We start from the raw sequence: 8,003 nt of genomic DNA, 5'->3' as shown, positions 1-8,003 counted from the left end.
TAATCCCAGCACTTTGGGAGGCCGAGACGGGCGGATCACGAGGTCAGGAGATCGAGACCATCCTGGCGAACACGGTGAAACCCCGTCTCTACTAAAAAATACAAAAAACTAGCCGGGTGAGGTGGCGGGCGCCTGTAGTCCCAGCTACTCGGGAGGCTGAGGCAGGAGAATGGTATGAACCCGGGAGGCGGAGCTTGCAGTGAGCTGAGATCCGGCCACTGCACTCCAGCCTGGGCGGCAGAGCGAGACTCCGTCTCAAAAAAAAAAAAAAAAAAAGACCCATGGAAAGGCACATTCTGTGTTTCAGACAAAGCGTCACAACATGTAACACATTCTGATTGGTCCATGCTTTTATCCTTAAAGCAATAACGTTGGCCAAGAGAATGTGATACTCTTGTTGGACAGTCCGAGTCACATGAACAACCCTGGACCCTGCAAGGAAGGCAGCACTGTCTGAACCAAACAGACTGACAGTGGGAAATGGGATGGTTCCTCTAGAAGGAAATTAGGTTATGGGGACCCGAATAGTGAATGGATGTTGGGAAACACGTTTATGATGAACAACAGGTTGCTTCTTTGTTTCCATTTTGCAACCAATATAAAAGGTTCCTATGATCTTCCCACTTCAAGGTTCTCTTTCTGCACCTCTCATCCATCTGGCGGAGCTCTAAATCACAGGCACGATCACGTATCTGTTCAACAGTCTTCGAGAAGGTGTCACTGCTTTGCAATCAGATAATGGCCATTGTCTTCAGTTTAGCTTTCAACGTCACCTTCTTCCAGTGCACCTTACATGGAGCACTTTTTAACTTTCAGAAGATTAAGAATCTCCTGGAAGGCTAATTGAAACCGAGATTTCTGGGCCTCCAACCCAGAAATTCCGACTTAGTGGGGCTGGGACGGGGCCGATGTGTTTGCATGCCTAGCAGTTTCTCACTTGGCACTGAAACTGCCAGTCCTAGAACCACACTCAGAACCACAGCTCATGGGTGGCAACTGCTCCTGCAAAATGGGCTGTTTGTTTTTCAGACGCACTGCTACTTTATTTTATTTTATTTGAGACAAAAATCTCTGTCACTCAGGCTGGAGTGCAGTGGTACGATCTCGGCTCACTGCAACCTCCACCTCCCAGGTTCAAGCAATTCTCCTGTCTCAGCCTACCGAGTAGCAGGGATTACAGGTGCCCGCCACCACACCTGGCTAATTTTTGTATTTTTCGTAGAGACAGGGTTTCACCGTGTTGATCAGGCTGGTCTCAAACTCCTGACCTTAGGTGATCCACCTGCCTCGGTCTCCCAGAGTGCTGGGATTACAGGAGCAAGCCACTGCACCCGGCCACCTCTAGTTTCTTATCCTCTGGGACTTAGCTCAAGCTCTTCCTTCCCTTTGATAATGCCCTTCCCACGATTTCTGTCTGCTGAAATCCTAGCTTTCAAGGCCAAATTCAAATGCCACATCTTCCAGGACATCTTTTCCATCCCTTTGAGCTCATTGTACCTAATATACTCCTTCTTAAAAATCATGCATCATAGACTGGGCATGGTGGCTCACTCCTGTAATCCCAACACTTTGGGAGGCTGAGGCAGGAGGATCACTTGAGCCCAGGAGTTTGACACCAGCCTGAGCAACATGGTGAGACCAGCATCTCTATAAAAAACAAATAAAATAAAATAATGCACCATATTATATATTATAACTTAGTTGTGCATTTACCTTACTTTATCTTACACATTTCTTCATAACATAACAAATTATAGCTTTTTTGTTTGTTTGTTTCAAAACAAAACAAGACAGGTTTATTATAGAAATATTCACATCAGCTGGGCATGGTAGATCATTCCTGTAGTCACTGCACTTTGGGAGGTCAGGGCAGGCAGATGACTTGAGGCCAGGAGTTCGAGACGAGCCTGGCCAACATAGCAAAACCCCATCTCTACTAAAAATACAAAAATTAGCCAGGTGTGGTGGTGCCTGTAATCCCTGCTACTCGGTAGGCTGAGACAGGAGAATTGCTTGAACCTGGGAGGTGGAGGTTGCAGTGAGCCGAGATCGTACCACTGCACTCCAGCCTGGGTGACAGAGCGAGACTCTATCTCAAAAATAAATATTCACATCAAAAAATAGAAGAAAATAAATACACACACAAAGACATCTTCGGGACAATTGGGGGAGATTTCAGTGTGAATTAGATATGACTTGATGTGAAGGAATTCTTGTTAATTCTGTTTGCTGTAATAATAGTGGGTGATTAGGTTTTTAAAAAGTTCTCCTCAGTTTTGGGATATATACTGAAATAACTGCAGGCGAAGTGGTGTGCTGTCTGGAATTTGCATTAAAATATTCCAGCAAATAGCCAAAAATTCAAGGGAGACAGATAAAACAGAATTATTGTTACTAATTGTCAGAACTGGGTGGTGGATACAGGGACTTCGTTTTTCTATGCTGTTTGTGTGTTTACAATTTTTTCATAATAAAAAATAAAGCACACTAAAATAAGAATGCACATATGTGTCCTTATGTTTTATAGATGATGTATATTTCTAGAGATAGAAAGAGGTAGATTTTAAGGTTCTTTTTGTCAGGAGCTGTCATATGCATGTTTTTATCCTGCACAGAACCTAGCGTGGTGCCTGGGTCTAGGCAGGGTGCTATGCTCTGAGCTAGCTTCAGCGTGAGCAAGCAGTGGAAGCAACCAGTAGCTCCAGAAACCGTTCCCATCGCGATCCTTTAGCAAACTCAGGAATCCATGGCTGCCTTTCACCCTTACCAGCACTGCAATCTCTGGGAAGTCATTTAACCTCATAGAATTTAGCTTTCTCATCTGTGAAACAGGAATAATACTGCAGACGCATTGTAGGTCTCATTAAAAAAAAAAAAAAAAACTGTACTAAACCGAGAGTACTATGTTCCAGGCTCTGTTCTAGACTTTGGGAATAAGCAGTGGCTACAACAGTAAAAAATTCCTGTCTTCCAAGAGCAGACATTATTCTTGTAGTGTAAGAAAGAGAAACAAATACATTGGCAAAATATAAAGGATGTTAGATAATGGTAAGTGCTATGGAGAAAATTAAGTAGTAAAGGAAGAGGGGATATGTTGGGTGGGGGTGGGGATTGGATTTGCAACTTTTTTTATTTTTTATTTTTTTGAGATGGAGTCTCGCTCTGTCGCCCAGGCTGGAGTGCAGTGGTGTGATCTTTGGCTCACTGCAAGCTCCGCCTCCCGGGTTCACGCCATTCTCCTGCCTCAGCCTCCCAAGTAGCTGGGACTACAGGCGCCGCCACCATGCCCAGCTAATTTTTTTTTTCTTTTGTATTTTCAGTAGAGACGGGGTTTCACCGTGTTAGCCAGGATGGTCTCGATCTCCTGACCTCGTGATCCACCCGCCTCAGCCTCCCAAAGTGCTGGGATGATAGGCATGAGCCACCGCGCCCGGCCTGGATTTGCGACTTTAAACTGGGTGGTCAGGCAGGGTCCCAGTGAAGAGACAATATTTCTACAAAGACCTGAATTTCATAAGGGAATGAGCCACGTGTCTGCCTGGGAGACTGAGATTACAGGTGCAGGAATGAATAAGTGCATGCCCTGAGGCAGAACAGTGCCTGGTGTGTTTGAGGAGTAGCAAGAAATAGCACCGGCGGTCTCTACAGTGTCGGAAAGTGCCTGCTTGGTTTGGTGCGGAGATGTTACGCTCCAGGTCAGGGAGGGATGGCAACTCTTTCTTTAAAGGACTTGATAGTAAATGTTTTAGGCTTTACAGGCCATGTGGTTTCTGTTGCAACCACTTAACTGCCATTATAGCACAAAAGCAGGCCTAGACGAGACATAAATAAATAGGCAGAGCTGTGTTGCGCAAACGTTATTTACCAAAACAACTTGGGTCCAGATTTGGCCTGCGGGCTGTAGTTTGTGGACCCTACTCTAAACACATCTATCATGCTCTGATTTTGAACAATGAAAGGAAAATAGTGGAAAACATCAGTACATAAAACAAAGACGCTGCATTTTAATGATCCATCTTTCTACTTTCACTTTAGAACACCGCCTTTCTCATAAAAACCACCTGGGTGGTGTAGTGAGAAATGCCTGTCCTTGCCTCAACTCTGCTGACTTCTTCTAACCCAAGTGCGGCCCTTTCCTCTGTCCTTCTGAATTCACCTCCATAATTCCTTATTTCTTATCCTTGCCGCCCTGCCCCACGTCTCTCATCTTTCGTATTTCCTCCTGCATCTTCGCGCTCTTTCCTGCTCATTTCTAGTCTCTGCCAACATCTTATTTATTGGCTTCACCTAGTGAGAGAAGCTATAGCATGGCACATACTGAGCAGGAAGCGGTGGCTTTGGTTATTGGTATTACTGCTACCCAAGATGGGGTCCGACTATCAGCGTTTTTATCATGGATAGATTTCTGTTGGCATTGGTGCCGAGGGGGGTGTCTTGGTGGAGTCAGGGAGAGAAGACAAGTCTTCCCAGGGAGAGGGAGTGACAGTAGAGAGGAGGGAATTCAGAAGGGGTCAAAGGTGACAGGTCAGGACTGCCTATGCATGTGGATGTGTTTGGGCAAGGGTGTGCATGCATGATGTATGTTTTACAGCCCTCAGTGGATACTTTACAGCTCAAAGTGGATTCTCAGCAGCAGAAGTATAATTCATACATTCAGGCTTCCTTCCGTACTTACACTTTGAAAATCCCACCTTAATTGTGTCTGCCTTATGATTACAGGCCATTAGAGGCCATTAGTAAATGAACTATGCGATTTCAATCGTGAAATGCACAGTCTCTTGTGAAATACAAACCTAGTTTCACATATTAATTGCTTCTAATTAAGGAGGAACATTTTGGCCAATTAGCTTTTGGAATTTAAGTGGAATCAGAAGGATAATTCAGAAATTTGCTAATTGCTTCCTCCACTGCAGCTGTTTGCCTTTAGAGCAAACATATACCGTCTGCATGTGATGCTGCGTACACACACGGATGGCTGAGAGGCTCGGAAACTCCACTGCTAGAGTCGTTGTGTAGATAGCAGTCACCGTAATGTTGGAATTAGCAACATGAAACAAACAGAGAAAAAAACGAGGACACTAAGAGAGAAAAACATAGGACTGGACTCTAGAGGTCCAGGTTCTCAATCTGACCCAACGCCCGGGGCTGTTAGCTAACACTGGACGTGTCATATCACTTCTCCAGGCTTCCTGGATACAAGATGGCAAAGGTCTCTTACAGCTTATGATGAGTTTCCATGATTCATGACAAGCTTCCATGATTCGTGGTAACCTACCATGCCACCATGTAAGTGGAAGCTGTGTAAGAAATGCAAAAGCATCTACTGACAGAAGGGCCGAGTATGCCTGTGGACACCGCATGGTCACAATGTGAGGATCGGGGCTGGCCACTGCTCTTGCAGTCCATGGGTTTTTTTGAAGGAGAAGATCTTTGTCTCTTGGCACCCTTCCATTTTATCGTTTTTCATACCTCTTCCCTAATTTCAATGGCCTTTTCCTGGTTTCGGTGGTACCTTGGTCTTTTGTCTTTTCCCCAGTACTGGCCTCACTTTCTTTTTTTTTTTTGAGACGGAGTCTCGCTCTGTCGCCCAGGCTGGAGTGCAGTGGCGCGATCTCTGCTCACTGCAAGCTCTGCTGCCTCCCAGGTTCCCGCCATTCTCCTGCCTCAGCCTCCCTAGAAGCTGGGACTACAGGCGCCGCCACCACGCCTGGCTAATTTTTTTGTATTTTTAGTAGAGACGGGGTTTCACCGTGTTGGCCAGGATGGTCTCGATCTCCTGACCTCGTGATCCGCCCGCCTCGGCCTCCCAAAGTGCTGGGATCACAGGCTTGAGCCACCACGCCTGGCCTGGCCTCACTTTCTGATGTCTGACCCAGTCCTCACCAATGGATAGTTCTGCTCTTGCTCTTAAACCACAGCGGAGAGCCTGCTGGTGGTCTCCATTCCTGCCTTGTCTTGCTTTTCCTCTCCTCTTTCTGTAAAATAGGCTCTCAACACAAGTCCACCGACCACCGCTGCTGACGGAGGTCTGTAATTATCAAGAGGGTTCTCTGGCATCTTGATTTGGGCTTCATGCTGCACTACTCATTATTACATAATAACTCACCAGTTAGAACTTGCTCATCAATCCTTCTCCCATTACAGGAATTTTTCCTTATAAAAATAAAACAGGTTATTATCTACCATCCCCCTTTCCATAGCAATACAAGCTGTTGTCCTTTCATCATCACTGGTTCCTGCCTACTTTGTGGGAATTCCCTTTTGCGGGGGCAAAAGGAACAGGGCCCTTCCGGCGAGAGGCTGTAGAGAGAGTTTGCCCTGAGAGATGGTGCTGTTGGCTTAGGTGTTTCGTGTGCTTGCTTTTCTTCTGGGACTTTATTGTTTGCCTTGTTGGTAGCTTATATCACATTCCTATATCTTCGGCCACAAGCCCTGTGGATGGGAAGCAGATGAATTAAGACAACACTCTCCAGGAAAGTGGGATACACTGTGGACCCTCGAATAACGTGGGAGTTAGAGGTGCTGATCCCCTAGCAGTTGAAAATTCATGTATAACTTCTGACTGAAAGACTGAGGCTACTTCAAGATGGTAGCCTACTGCCAACCAGAAGCTTTACCCGTAACACGGTGACTAACACACGCTTCGTATGTTACGTGTATTACATACTTATTCTTAAAGTAGAGTAAGCGAGATAAAAGAAAACGTTATGAAGAAACTGATAAGGAAGAGACAAAACCTATTTACTATTCATTAGGTGGAAGTGGAGCATCACAAAGGTCTTCATCCTCCCTGTCTCCACATTGAGTAGGTGGAGGAGGGGGAGGGGGATGAGGGAGAAGAGGAGGAGGAGGAGGAAAGTGAGAGAGGGAAGAAAAACAGAGGGAGGGGGAGGAGGGAAGGCGGAGGAGTCGGTCTTGCCTCCTCAGGGTGGGCAGAGTGGGAAGAAGATGCACGTATAAGTGGATCCATGCACTGCAAACCCATGCCGCTCCAGGGTCACCTGTGAGACGTGCTCGCGTGGCAGTGCTGGCACTGCGGCTGCGGCTGCGGCTGTCTCTGCAGGGTGACACCGCTCGCAGGGGCCCGACTCATTCTCAGGGCAAACACCGTCTTCACAAAACTGGTTTTCTCTACAGCCTGTCACCTCGAGGGCCCTGTTCCTTCTGCCCCCCACCCCGAAAAGGGACCTCCCCGAGAGCGGGCAGGAATCCGTGGTACACCCACCACCTCGCGGTGCTGATGCGCACGCTTTCTGTATGTGCTTCCCATGCACACCAAGCTTGATTTGGGCCATCTCTAGAGTTCACCCTTCCTGAGGCCCACCGTGTTCCTAACAGGCCGGAATATCCCTTCCAGATCCTTCTGGTGGCAGTGGTTGGAATTTCCTGGCAGGGAACCTATGCAGAAAACGGTACCTGACATGCCCTCCTTCACGACAGTGCAAAGGATGAAACAGATTCATGTTCAAGGCGTGTTCTCACTATGCGCAGCCTTCGTTAAAAGTAATTAAAACTTGGCAAATATTCTTCTCAGGTGATTAATAGACCATCTCCACTTCTCCTTTTGGGAGGCCGGTTACCAGTTACCAAAAATGAAACACCTGCCTTTACAGTGGGCTGCTGCCGAGACGTCACAGGACACAGCTTTCACAACGCCGTGAAATACATCTGTTGTGCCAAAAAAAATGGAGCGCTATGTTGACCCAAGTCCTGAATAAATATGGTGGATTTGGGGGCACAAGTCTGACTAAAAACTTCTCCCTAGGCCAACGTGGTTAAAAGTTAAAAAGTTAGCTAGTTAGCTAACTAAGAATATAAAACTGGATGGTAGCAAATGGCCATTTTGGTGGTATTAAACATGTCTTGGGGAAAGCCTGTCCCAGTTTGAATTCCAATTAATGCAATTACTATTTTCCATATTCAGATTCAGGGAGCACATATTCTCTGTAACTTAAATGAGCCAAATTATCTGTTATGTGTAGTACTGAGGGCGTTGTATTACC

The sequence above is a fragment of the Macaca fascicularis genome, chromosome 15 (genome assembly GCF_037993035.2).
Source record: "Macaca fascicularis isolate 582-1 chromosome 15, T2T-MFA8v1.1".
NCBI lineage: Eukaryota > Metazoa > Chordata > Mammalia > Primates > Cercopithecidae > Macaca > Macaca fascicularis.
Note: the sequence above shows the minus strand (reverse complement) of the source record.